This window comes from Ostrinia nubilalis, chromosome 26 (assembly GCF_963855985.1).
Source record: "Ostrinia nubilalis chromosome 26, ilOstNubi1.1, whole genome shotgun sequence".
Classification (NCBI taxonomy): domain Eukaryota; kingdom Metazoa; phylum Arthropoda; class Insecta; order Lepidoptera; family Crambidae; genus Ostrinia; species Ostrinia nubilalis.
This window is the reverse complement of record NC_087113.1, coordinates 180,119-194,851: the sequence shown is the minus strand read 5'-3', so window position 1 is coordinate 194,851 and position 14,733 is coordinate 180,119. Positions and strand designations below refer to the sequence as shown.

At 39.2% G+C, this 14,733-nt stretch overlaps 1 long non-coding RNA gene across 1 annotated transcript; it reads right to left on the bottom strand.

Annotated features, from left to right (window-relative positions):
• Window positions 1-6,122: 6,122 nt before the first annotated feature.
• Window positions 6,123-7,039, bottom strand: LOC135084554 (uncharacterized). Its single transcript, XR_010259886.1, has 2 exons — window positions 6,804-7,039; window positions 6,123-6,285 (listed from the first exon to the last, which is right to left on the bottom strand). It is a non-coding gene; the product is annotated as an uncharacterized LOC135084554 (long non-coding RNA).
• Between the last annotated feature and the right edge of the window lie 7,694 nt (window positions 7,040-14,733).

Here is a 14,733-nt window from a genome sequence, read left to right as displayed (position 1 = left end):
CGCCGCTGCGCCCCGACCAGCTCGACATGGCGCCAGCTAAAGGCGGCCACGTGCACGCGCTCCGGGTCAAGGTAAAGCTTCAACCAAACACGCGTGCAGCCAGCATAAGCGGCCCATTTTAAGGACTTTAATGTGAACATGAAGGTAGGAGCTTTCTTCTGCCTCGCCTTATCCCGTTATCCCGGGGCTGCTGTCGCAATCATGCGCCGCCATTCAATTCTATCTCGAACATCTTATGCATGGAGAACCTACCTAACTACTTTGCACGGAATCACCTCTTGGAAGTTATTATGGTTGCCTATGCGATTAGTGGATCACATGCTCATCATCATCATTTCAGCCACAGGACGTCCACTGCTGAACATAGGCTTCCTCCTATAATTCCCAGACTGACCGGTTGGTACTGACCTGCATTTAGCGCCTTCCTGCTACCTTTAAAAAGTAATCTGTCATACTAACGCTACATAGAGCTATTTTTTAATCTACTGTACAAGTGTTTACAAGAACAAAGTTCATAAAACTACCAATAGATGGCGCTGTGCTTACTTAGCTCTCGCAAGTGAAGTATTCGGAGGGCCCTTTATATAGTAAAATCTGTTTGTATGAAATCAACTATCTTTGGAACAATATACCGTTGTTTGCGAAGTTGGCTTTTATTTAGCCTAGCATTCCCTCGACTGGACCTGGGGTGTGTACATGGTCCTTCGAGCTCCGGTAAGGTGTGCCAGACCTCATCCGGATGGGAAAGTCGTTCTGACGGTGACGCAAATTTTGGAGCATTAAGGCGGTGTGTGGTGCACTGGAGGTGCCTATCTGGTGGTGCCTGTCTGGAGGAGCAGCACCCTGAGGAGTTGGAGCTGCTGCAGCAGGGGTCCGAGCTTGGTGGCGAATCCGGCTTTGGACTTCGGGACGGTGCTGGTGCTGATGCTGGTGAGGAGGTGCCGTCAGGAGCCAGTTCAGGTGCCAGAAAAGGACAACTGACCAGTGACGTCACGCGCGAGTGAGTGACAAGGACAAAAACTGTGAGTGTTGAATATTTTCTTATTGGTCGAGTCAAGCAAAATTGAACTCTATAGCTTCGTGGTAAATAACTTTAAAACTTGGAAGTGATATTAAAATACGATACGTAGTGAAGTGAATCGGAAACGCGAATTTGAACCTTATTTGTTTGGAAGAATAAACTTTGAAGATTTAGTTATAATTTGAAGATCATTGGGACTTTGAAAATGGGTAGTATTTAAACCAGTGACTGTAAATTTATGTTGTAAGTGTCAAAAATAATTAATGTGGGCTAAAGAATTACTAAGTGAGCGACTGAGTGCGAGTGACGAAAAATCAAAAGAACAGCAACTTACAAAAAAAAATTGAGTTCCTTATAATACAAAATGAGAAGCTTCATAATATTTGAGCGACCTAATATTTGATTGAGTGTCAACGTTAGGTCCTGCATTTTTTTCAATATTTGGCAAATGCTTTTTTTATACTGAGCGGTATTTTTAACTTTAATGAAGTGTTTCGAATGCAAAAACTACTTTGAAAAACACTATTATGAGCAGCGTATTATGAGCCCACATTTAAATAAAAAATGATCTTATGAAATAAATAATATTTGACGGAACACTATTCTAGCAGCGAAAAAAATAAATCATTAAAATTTAAGGGTAGGTAATCAAATGAAACAATGTATTACGAAAAATTAAATAAATTTGTATTTTCTTAAATCGAATCAACAAAAAAAAAAACAAAATAAAATAAGTCGTTTCTGTCAACCCAAAAAAAAGTAATCTTATTAATAAGGTTCATTGATTGGTACCTATGAGGATTGAGGAGCTCTACCTACTCATCGTCACTGTATGATAAGTGCTGGCTTGGATTTAGCGGGCCGGCCTCGTTTTCTTGTCCAGTAGGTATCAGTTTTGCTTCCAGTGGCGGTGTTGTTAGTTTGAGCCGAATTGCTAGACCCAAAACGTGTTTGCATACATATTTTGTTAAAAATTCGGGACAGTCGCCCCGCCCCCATTCGAATTCGCGCGCTGTAACAATCTGTAGTTATCATTAATAAAGCGTATCAAAATAAAAAACATGAGACCTCAAATATAACATCAGTAACCAATAATCATTAATAAAGCAGCTCACAAAACTTTGCTTAGAATTAACTTTTTTGTAGTTCGTTCAGTAAAACCTCAATTAGAAAAATCTAATGTATCTTCATATTAAAGTTGCCCTCTCTGTATTTCTAGTCGCTCACTTAGTAATTTAGTCGCCCGGATAGTATTTTTATGTCTGAAATGTAATAATCAAAACCCACATTTTGTAAGCTCGTTCTGGATTTTATTATTGATCAATATTCGTCGTTAGTTTGTTTAATTTTTCGCTTACTCAAATTCATACCGCTCAAGGTATTAAAACAGTATGCCATCATCAGTCGCAAAGTTTTTTTTTAGTCACTCGTTTTATAATTCCCCTTTGAAAATTTGTGTGCATGTTTAGTATTAACTTAGGCTAATTTTAAGAAAAATTTGTTCCGACGGGGAACCTATGCCCGATTTTGGTTAGATTTTTATTGAAAAAACACTTAGAAATATTTTAGTAATTTTTAACATAGTAAAGTTTAATGTGTTTTAGACTTAGAAAATTTTACACTTGTCTTTGATAGAAGTTATAGTTTGATTGTGTAAGTTTAAGTTTCTGGAGTTTCAAACCCCGTTATTTTAAAGGTTTATTAATTGCATTTATTTATAATATTAATTATTAAATATGGATTCGGAAATTAATTTGCAAGTGGATACTTATGATAAAATTTATAAAGCTAAAAAGAATTATAATAAATCTCCTAAAGAGCGAATAACAGAGGCTTATTGTAAAACAAGATTGGAGTCATTAGAGGAATTATGGGCTGAGTTTGCGAAAAATCATAGGTCACTTATTAGAAAATATGGTGCCGCATTGAAATCTCATGAATATTCACAGAAGGATGTTTATGATTTAGCAGAGGAGATATACACTGATTATAAAACCGAGCTAAGGTCTACTATAGAGTCATTTTCGAAATCAAAATCTGCTAGAACTGAAGTTAGTGAGAAACATCATGATTCTAAAGCTGAATCATTTAAGTTACCTAAAATAGTTATTCCTAATTTTTCTGGGCAATACACGGAATGGATCACATTCCGAGATTTGTTTATCTCGTTAATTCATAATAACTCGAAATTAGATAACGTACAAAAGATGCACTATTTGAAAAGTTCACTCACTGGCGAAGCCGAGCAGTTACTTAGGCAGATTCCGATATCTGAAGCTAATTACGATCGTTGTTGGACTCAGTTGAAATCGAGGTACGATAATAAGCGCTATTTATCTCATTATATTTTGAAACGATTGCTTAGCCAAAAGAATATAGTAAACGAATCTGCGACGGCTTTAAAAGAATTAATTGATACCACCAACGATTGCTTGAGCGGGTTAGCTAATTTGGGTATAGACATTAGGAATTGGGACATAATTATTATACATATTTTATGTTTGAAACTGGATGCCGAATCGAGAAAACAGTGGGAGTTTAATATTACACAAAGTACCCCATCTGAGGAATTACCTAAGTACGAACAATTTACTGAGTTTTTGACGAACAGATACAGAGCACTAGAGTTTTTAGACAACAAAGTAGTTTCAAATAGATATCAGTCACATAACAATTTCAATGCAAATAATAATATTGTAAAATTTAAAGCTATGCATACGTCTACTGGAATTCAATGTGTATTTTGTTCAGAGGCTCACAAGTTGAGTGCTTGTAGGAGATTTTCGAATGAAACTGTGGACCATCGTCGTAATTTCATTCAATCAAACGGTTTGTGTTACAATTGTTTAGGTTCAAATCATGGTGCGAAGACTTGTCTCGTTAGTCAAAAGTGTAAAATATGCCATCGTAAACATCACACACTACTACATCCAAAAAATGCAGAGAACGCGCAGTCTAATGTTGTTAAGGTTGAGTCAGAGGGAAAAGATAGTTCACCAAAGGGGCCTTATGAGGCAGGTAAATCAAATAAAACATCAACTGTGGTTTCATGCAACGTCTCGACAGGTAATGTAAAACAAGTATTGTTAGCGACGGCGCTAATCAATACTGAGTCGAGAAATGGGAACAACTACATGTTGAGAGCCTTATTAGATCAAGGCTCTCAAGGAAACTTCGTTACAGAATCGGCTGTAAATGACTTGAAATTGAGAAAAACACCAATTCATGGTAAGATTTTGGGAGTGGGTGGAGATAAAGGATTAGTCTCAAAAGCGAAAGTGACCATAAAGGTTAAATCTAGGTTAGACCCTAATTGGAGTGTCACAGTGAATGCGTACGTTCTGAAATCTATTACTTCTTTCCTCCCTAGTAGGAAAATAGATCAATTAGATTACTCAGAATTCCAAGGCATAGAACTCGCTGACCCCGAATACAACCGACCCAATAAAATAGACATATTATTGGGTGCGGAAGTATTTAGTCAGATAATCCAAGAAGGTATACGAAAGGGATCAAACGGAACGCTCCTTGCTCAATCCACGAGCTTGGGTTGGATTTTATCGGGAACAGTGAAACTACCAAATTATCAAAACGCAGAAACATTATCGTTGCATTGCCAGTTACAAGAAAGCGATGAACTGTTGAAAAAGTTTTGGGAGTTGGAAAATAGCATGAATCTCACAAAGGAACAAAAGTACACAGAAGAAGAAAGAAAATGTGAAGAATTTTATGTTAAAACAACTACTAGAGATAAAGAAGGAAGGTACATCGTGAAATTGCCTTTTAAGACAGAAAACCCAGAGTGCAAAAGAGGAGAGACGAGAAGTATAGCTGTACAAAGATTAAAAGGGCTGGAAAAAAGATTCGAAAAAGATAACAAATTCAAAGAAAGTTATAAGGCTGTAATAAATGAGTATTTGGAAATGGGACATATGGTCGAAGTACTGGAACCAGACTTGGAAAGAGAAGAATCAGTATATTTACCACACCACGCAGTTGTTCGAGAGGACAAGGATACTACTAAGCTCAGAGTAGTATTTAATGCCTCTCAGGTAGGAAAAAATGGGGTATCACTGAATGAAAACCTCATGGTGGGACCAACCATTCAGCCAGACTTGAGACATTTAGTGATGAAGTGGAGACTGTCGTACATTTGTCTTACAGCAGATATTGTTAAAATGTATCGACAAATAAAGGTACACGAAGATGACACTAACTTTCAAAGATTGGTATGGAGAAATAACCCTAATGAGGCAATCAGAGATTTCAAACTTGTTAGAGTGACTTTCGGTACTGCTTCAGCTCCATTTTTAGCAGTTCGAACGCTTCAACAAGTGGCAAAGGATGAAGGTCTTAATTATCCTTTAGCTGTGGATAAAGTTAGAGAAAACTTCTACATGGATGACATGATGAGCGGTTGTGAATCTGTAACAGAAGGAATAGAATTATATACACAAATGAAAAGTTTACTAAATAAAGCGGGATTCAGATTACAGAAGTGGGCGAGTAATGACGAAGAATTATTAAAAATGATTTAGAGCAGGGAAAATGAAAAAGAAAACGGGAAGGAAAAAGAGGAATGTAAGGATGGGATAACAATAAAAATGGATGAAGTAATCTCAGAATACAGAACAAACCAGAAGGAGTGTTCGATAACATTTCTACGCGGCAACTTGTGTCCAAAATACTTCCCCTCCCGCGCCCCTCTACCCCCTTTAGTGTTACTAGCGCCGTGTGACACCCCCATTTTTGGGGTAAAATTATGTAATTTTTTAAAGAGATGTTAAACAAGTAAAAAATAAGTAAGTGAAATAAGTACACACGGCCAGTGTTAACTATCCATTTCCGTTTTTGCTCTCGCTCTTATCAAATGGTGATTCTTTGCGATAGAACGAGACGACATGACTGGCCATAGGCATAGATAGTACCTACCTACCTATGAATTTAATTTTTACTCCGAAGTAACTAAGTGTAAGATGATTATTTATTTCTATTAAATAGTGTAATATATGTACTATATTTTATGTAGGTATAATATGTTATTTAAAAGTCAATTACAAAAGTCGAATATAAATTTTAGAATGCCAAGTAAAACAAAAAAGAAACTTAAGGTTCTTTATTATGTAAACATATCGACAACAAAACATTTGTTTACGGCGCAGTAGTGCTTTTAGTTTAACTTTTCTTGGAGTCAAAAACAGAATCCAAATCAAAAACATCACCAATACTTAAATTTGATTGCGAGGCAACTCTGGCTGTGTATCCTGAAAAAAAATCAGAGTAAGTATGTAAGCAATAATTAATTACTTAAAATTATTATTAAATATACAAATATTGCTGCTGCTGATCTGTTGATACCAATGCCTTACTTTTGAATAAATGGGAAAGTATGAAATTCACGATAGTAATTTATTATCTCCTCATTATTAGGGAGTAATATTATAAATTAATTCAATATATTGAAATCAAATCAAAATCAAAAATATTTATTCAGTTTAGACCACAAGTGGCACTTATAATTTAATTAATCAGGTTGTCATGTCATGGATGAAATTACACTAAAAACTAATTAAAACAAAAAGGATGGGGAAAATATTCCATTATTCTGTGGTAACGCTAACAAAATTAACGCGTGAATTTTTTATAAGTAGACAAATGTAATTCAATATAAAAAAGTAGGGTAAAATATTCCGTTGACCTGTGGCAACACTTACAAAATACAACCGTGATTTTTTTTGAAAATTATTATTTAATTAAAATGAATTGGAAATGTGCTACTTACGGATAAAACATGATCCCATGCACTTTCTTCGTAATTCCAGTAGCATTCTTACATGTTGGAACGGCACAAGACGGCATAATTTAATTATAAAGTGTCAATCTGACGGATATGTAAACAATGCGCGCGCCGGCCATTGACTGATTGCTCTAAAGTCAAAGTAGTGCGATTTGGAGTACTTTATATGAATACACATTTACGCCCGTTGACGGTTTCTGGTTTGTTCCGTATTCTGAGGAAGTAATAAAAATTTTGGGACTTACCTGGGAACGGCACAGTGATCATTTCCGGTATAAAGTTGATCTTCCAGAACTGCTGCCACCTATTACTAAAAGAAAAATAATAGCAGATATATCACGCCTATTCGATCCCTTAGGTTGGGTTACACCATGTATAATCATAGCAAAGGTGTTGATACAAAAGCTGTGGATAGCGGGGATTGATTGGGATGATGAAGCACCTAGTAAAATACTGCAGGAATGGTGTACTTACCGAGAAGACCTGAAAAGCATAAGCGAAGTGAAGATTCCTAGATGGCTTGGAACGAGATTAAATGACGACAAGAGGGAACTCCATGGGTTCTGCGACGCCTCGAAGGTAGCATACGCCGCTGTGGTATACATCCGAACTATTGATGCGGAAGGGAATATCCATGTGTCGTTGGTAACAGCAAAATCTAAAGTGGCACCTATCAAACAAGTGTCTATACCAAGGCTGGAATTATGCGGAGCTGTAGAGCTTACACGATTAATGCTGGAGACGTCTAAGGTTCTAAATATTGAACATACAAACCTGCATGCATGGACGGATTCCACAATAGTTTTAGCCTGGTTAAACAGCTTGCCCAGCCGATGGAAGGTATTTGTAGCCAATCGCGTCTCTGAAATACTTACCAACTTAAATCCTAATCAGTGGTCACACGTAAGTAGGTACTCAGGAAAATCCAGCAGACTACGCATCCAGGGGAGTTACACCTTCAGAGCTGAAAAATAAATCACTGTGGTTAAATGGTCCGGAGTTTTTGATGACTAAAAATATAAATTACAAAAAACCTACAGAATTAACAACCGAAATAGAAGCCATCAAAGTTCACAACATAACAACTGAAGAAGATTTCTTTGAAAGATTTTCGAAACTGAGAAGATTAATAAGAGTAACAGCATACTGTCGAAGATTTTTACAGATGAAGAAACCGAAATCTGAAAGAAAAGACAATGAGTATTTAACTACAAAGGAAATGGAAAAGGCGTTAGAAGTTTGCATAATAAGAGATCAAAAAATTAAATTTGAAGAAGAAATTGAAGCTATAAAAAAGAATATTCCAATTAAAAACAATTCATTAAAATCTCTAAATCCATTTATAGATGAAACAAATTTACTAAGAGTCGGTGGGAGATTAGAAAAATCTCATATGGCATCAAGTCGTAAGCATCCAATTGTCATGGCAAAGAGCTCTAAACTCACGGCCTTGCTGATTGCAGACGCTCATCATCAGACGTTACATGGCGGACCGCAGTTAACATTGAATTACTTACAGAACAAGTACTACATTATTGGAGCAAAGCAATTAGTTAAAACCCATGTGAGAAAATGTGTTGATTGCGTGAAGAATAAAGGTCAGACTTACCAACAATTGATGGGACAGCTACCTGCAGTGAGGGTCACACCAGCTCGTCCTTTTTTACGAAGTGGAGTGGACTTTGCAGGTCCGATCCAAATCCGCACTACAAGGGGTCGGGGTTATAAGTCCTATAAAGGATACATATGTTTGTTCGTATGTATGGCGACCAAAGCCGTACATGTAGAGGCGGTCAGCGAACTCACATCACATGGCTTTCTTCAAGCTTTTAAAAGATTCGTCGCCCGTAGAGGTCCTTGCTCAGATATTTGGAGTGACAATGGCACGAACTTTGTGGGAGCAGCAGCAGAAATACAAAAGCTCTTCTCCAATGAGAAAGACAGTATCCTTCCAGAAATAGCTGAACAATTGGCCAACAACAATACAACCTGGCATTTTATCCCACCTCACGCGCCCAACTTCGGTGGACTATGGGAGGCTGGAATTAAATCCGTTAAGTTCCACCTCAAACGAGTCATTGGCAATTCTACCTTGACATACGAAGAAATGTCGACGGTGTTAGTACAGGTCGAAGCTTGCCTAAATTCGAGGCCTTTATCTAAGCTGGACGGAGATCAGGAAAATGAAGTGTTAACTCCAGGACATTTTCTTGTGGGTGAACCTCTAGTCACAGCACCAGATCGAAATTACGAGAACTCAAACATAGGCTCACTTAGACGATGGCAGTACACTCAACGTATGACTCAAGAATTCTGGCGTAAGTGGTCTAAAGAATATTTGAACCAATTCTTCCACAGATATAAATGGGCCACACAAGCCCCACAACCTAAAGTAGGAGACATAGTGTTGATTAAAGAGGATGGTCTTCCGCCATGCAGATGGTTTTATGGTAAAATTGTGGATGAACATCCAGGTCAAGATGGAATTACGAGGGTGGTCACAGTAAAGAGCAAAAACTCTTTGATAAAACGCCCTACAAATAAAATATGTGTTTTACCTGTAAGTGACTGAACTTACATTTATTATTTAAGTTTTCTGTTTATATCTTAAACTTGTTTTTTTGTTTTTCGGTTTATATTACCTTGTAATTGTTTTATTTTGTAAGCCCAGCAAAGATAAATTCTATTCTAGCGCGACATTTCGACAAGATATTTTTTTAAATTTCTTTTATAAGGACAATTATATCAATTTGTCCTTGGCGGGCAGTTAATGTACAAGTGTTTACAAGAACAAAGTTCATAAAACTACCAATAGATGGCGCTGTGCTTACTTAGCTCTCGCAAGTGAAGTATTCGGAGGGCCCTTTATATAGTAAAATCTGTTTGTATGAAATCAACTATCTTTGGAACAATATACCGTTGTTTGCGAAGTTGGCTTTTATTTAGCCTAGCATTCCCTCGACTGGACCTGGGGTGTGTACATCTACAATAAGGAAGCTCTTGGCCTGCTTCTCACCTGATGGAACGTAATGATCAGGTTGAAGCAAGATTCTAATAATGTTTGAATTTGTAAAAAAAAATATACTTAGGTACTGCTGTTTCCACTCCGCTGTAATTGTGTTGGTGGTCACCAGGGCCGGCTGTGCCAGCGCAGCGTGCTGGTGCCCGAGGGCCCGAAGTACGACAGCCGCGGCCAGCAGTACCTGGGCGCGTACGGGCACGCGCGCGGCCGGCCCTACAACCGCACGCGCCGGCCCGCGCTGCTGCTGCCGCGATGCTGCAACTGCTGCAGGAAGTCGCTACTCGGCTGCGAGTGACGCCCCCACACTATACACTAAGAGCTAGTGAACGCCAGACCTACGTCATTTTATAAAAGCTGAAGTTTGTCAGCGTATGCTCCCAATATAGGATTTAATGTTGGTGAATTACTTATGAAGTTTCGGTTGTGGTGGCTTTGGGAGCTACCCTAAAAAAACTGATTTATTAAATCTGATTTTTATGAACCTGTAATATTTGCAAAATAATTAGAAGTTGTTTCCCCAACAGCCAGACAGTTTTTTTAGGGTAGCTCCCAAAGCCATCATGACGAAAACTTCATAATTCACCAACATTATTAGTCCAGTAGAATTAGCTTTTAAATCGGAAATAATTCCTACAAAAGATTTTATTGTTTTAATGGCTTCATTGGTTGCCCATTAAGACTCTCCTAAGTTTTCGACTTCGACGGAGTTGTGCTTAAGTGGTGGGGGCCCCCGAAAGAGGCATTTTTTCGATTTTCCGGTTATACCGCGTAAAGGACTTACCCTATCAAAAAGTGGTCTTCATGACGGTTGAAGGGCACTTAATCCTGCATTGAATAAGACCAAATTCATATGTTTTGGACAAACCGTTCTCGCGCTAAAGTTCGGCAAAGTAGAAAATATACGTATAATTAATGACCCTCTCCACGTCCAATGGTTTGTTACCCACAGGCTTCCAAGTCTTGAAAAGGGCCACCTCAACCAGTGTAACCCTATCAAGGCTTACGAGCTTGATGCGCCTATCCTTGTTCGTCCCAGCCGTTCCTTAACTGCGGTTGCTGCACCTCTTCCTGGCACTCACCTGAACGACTCTGTGTTACCTACTGTGGCTGCCCCTCTTCCTTGTATCCTCCTGCATGACTACGTTGCCTAGCCGTATGCCTGGTCTAAGGTTCGACGCCAAAAATCAACAACAACAAGTTCATATTAAAACGCTGAAGAGTTTTTTGTTTGTTTGTTTGAACGCGCTAATCTAAAGAATTACTAGTTTGATTGAAATCATTATTTTTGTGTTGAATAGCTCATACATTGAGGAAGGCCATAGGATATATACAATCACTCTACGACTAATAGAGGCGAAGCAGTAAAGAAAAATGTTGCAAGCACGGAAAATAGTATTTAAACTATTTTCACGTGTACAAAGTTGATTTTGTGGCGTCGAACCTTGGACCAGGCAAATAGCTAAGCAATGCAATTGTACAGGAGGGTACAAGGAAGAGAGGCAGCCACATTAGGTAACACAGAGTCGTTCAGGAGAGTGTCAGGAAGAGGTGCAGCAACCGCAGTTAAGGAACGGCTGGGACGAACAAGGATAAGCGAATCAAACTCGTGAGCCTTGTTAGGGTTACACTGATTAAGGCGACCCTTTACAAGGCTTGGAAGCATGTGGGTAACAAGCCATTGGACGTGGAGAGGGTCATTAATTATACGTATATTTTCTACTTTGCCGAACTTTAGCGCGAGAACGGTTTGTCCAAAACATATGAATTTGGTCTTATTCAATGCAGGATTAAGTGCCCTTTAACCGTCATGAAGACCACTTTTCGATAGGGTAAGTCCTTTACGCGGTATAACCGGAAAACCGAAAAAACGCCGCTTTCGGGGCCCCCACCACTTAAGCACAACTCCGTCGAAGTCGAAAACTTAGGAGAGTCTTAATGGGCAACCAATGAAGCCATTAAAGCAAAAAAATCTTTTGTAGGAATTATTTCCGATTTAATCAATTTTTGTGTTTAATTCTACTGACCTATATATCCTATATTGGGAGCATACGCTGACAAACTTTCAGCTTTTATAAAATGACGTAGGTCTGGCATTCACTAGCTCTTAGTCTACTACGGAAGCTCAGCAGTGTGGCTGTTTACGCGGGAGCAGATCTAGGTAGGTTTAGCATGTATTTAATTTGATAGTAAAACAAGATTCGGATTTGTCAATTTTTATTTCGCACTTATAAAACTAGCCATGGTTTGCTGAAAATAAAAAGGAATGTTAATTAAGTAGATACTTCAAACAATTTAGGTACTACCAAGTATAGGTACCTAATAAAAATACTGAATACTTACTGATTATTAACATATTGACGCAATCTGGAATTAGGAGTTAAATATACAAATTAATTCTATGACTTACTTATGTCATAAAATGGATAAAGTAGGTACTGTACGGTGCTACTTACCTTTCGTCATACTTATTATCCAGCACCATCCAGTCGCGGCGGCCGCTCATAGGCCTGAACTTCGACTCGAATTCGTCCTGGTGCTCGCGGTCGGGGCGGGGGCTCGTCGGCTCGGCCGCGCCCGGCCCGGGGGACGCCAGTCCCGATCTCGCTGCTGGCGAATTGATCAGCAAGTAGTACACGTGGATACAGTGAGAGTCACAACAACTATGAGCCCTGGAGTTCCCCACTCCTTCATTTACCGCCAAATTCCCAATCTGACCTCCGTGCCCGCCGTAAGCCAACGACCCAACGTAAAATTCGTTTCTAGCTATTTGCTTAGCCTCTTTGTCACGCACAGGCTCAACGTTCAAAAGACTCTTTACTAAATCCCCCTTCCCTGCCACATCCACGCTGTGATATTGATCACCTCTTCCATCAACAGCCACATTAATGGCGGCACCCTGTGCTGCGGCGCCGGCGCCCCCGACCACCTGGTAAGACGGCGGCTCATGTGACGTCAGTGCGACATGAACTCCGCTGTCTCCAATCTGTAGCGGTCTATTGTTTTCTTTTTGAGTGTCTTGATTTGTAGGCGGATAGTTAAGCGAAGCTTTTTTTATACCTTCGCCTTCGTTTTTTGTTGCTTGATTTTGAAGTCCTGGGAGAAAATTCGACAAAAAGTTTCCCTGTCCAGAATCTGAGTATAGGTCGAAATATTGATTTGCAGTACTTCCGATGCCCACATTACCGAAATAACCGCCTTGCCCACCGATTCCTAAATTTCCCACGAGCCCACCTTTTCCCCCTATACCTAAGTTGCCAGCCTGCCCACCTTTCCCTCCGATGCCTACATTTCCCGCTGCTCCTCCGTGTCCGTTGAAGCCGGCATTGCCTGCGATCCCTCCTTGACCGTTGATGCCAAGATTTCCTAGCCCGAGACCTAAGCCTTTCAAAATATTTAACGCAATATCATCAGCCCAAGTGTTACTGCTAGAATCTATGCCCCCTTTTCCGCCTACTCCAACATTTCCAGCGTATGCACCGTTTCCCCCTGCCCCCAAGTTCCCTGCGGCCCCTCCAGTGCCACTGAAGCCTACATTGCCCGACGACGCAGTTGCGAATACGTCACCTGACGTTTCCAGATTCTCATTACTCTGCTTATTTTCTCGTTCAATAAGAGCCTTGCACAATTTGAGAATTAAATCGTGGTCTTCATTTTGAGATTCTTTGTCATTTAAAGGAATTTGAAGTCTAGGTTCCCATTCAGATCTCAAATGTTCTATATGTAGCAATTTACTACATTTTTCGAACAGGGAAGGGTTTAACGCTTCATTGTTGGTTAATCGCATGACTGGGTATTTGAAGCTGTTTTCTCTAGATTTATATTCGACTTGACTCAAATCTTTCTTAATGGTTTTCTTTGGTGCATCGAAATACATGCTGGTGTCATCTAACACAAATTCACCATCAGGGATCTGGCTGTACGGTCCGTCGGGCACAATGCCCAAGCGTCCAGGGGGACGAACTTGGTAGAAGAATACTTCCTTATTCTCAGTGCGTTGGTTTCCTTTAATTGGGATGAGTAGCTGCAGATTTGATAATAAAGCGTCCTGAAACTGCATTTAAGTAAATTAGTATTTTTCAAACAAGGAAAATCTTTATAGCTATTCACTCAATATTCCGTAGGTAGGTACGTGTTTTTAAGAATTACAAAAACCCACGTATACTCACGGAAGTTATTTTAGAGGATTTACCTATAAGGTAGGTATTAGGTACAAGGTACTTACTTCTTTTGCATGTTGTAATTTTTTTCCTTTGAAGCGTACAGGGGTTCCTACTGTAAAAAACTAAATAAACAAACTGCTGTTAGTAGAAGTTGCTAAATTTATGAGTCCTAGGTATGAGCATGTACTTACTATGGTAATAATAAAAACAATGGTCAACATTTTGGTGTCAATTCATAACGCGTCCGAATAGCCCGACCGGGTTTAGTCGCGCACGGCCGCGAATAATCCGGCAATTACCGATTGGATGCGCCGCCAGATAGCGCTCAGTTTCATTAGCATTGAAATCCTTTTCCAAACAGACTAATGAATTACACCCATTGTTTGTTGCCAACCGCACCGTACACTAACAAATAACTATGTAATAAGTACCTACATCCATAATTAGTGAAATGTTACTCTCTTCTGCCTTCATTTTAAACGATCTCTATCAAATACTCAACTATCCTAATACCTATTTGCACAGTTGATATGTTGTGTGAGAGAGACAGCACATCAGCCTAATACACTTTTTAGATTCAAAATCACTTATTGCAACTTTCTCGTTACATGTTACAATTAAAATAAGAGTGTTTCTTTAGCCTGAGGTGCCGTCGTCTGTGCGAAAATTTGTTACCTATCAATTTATGAAATTATTTGTGTAGTGCAGGTAGGTATAAAAATAAAACACGAAA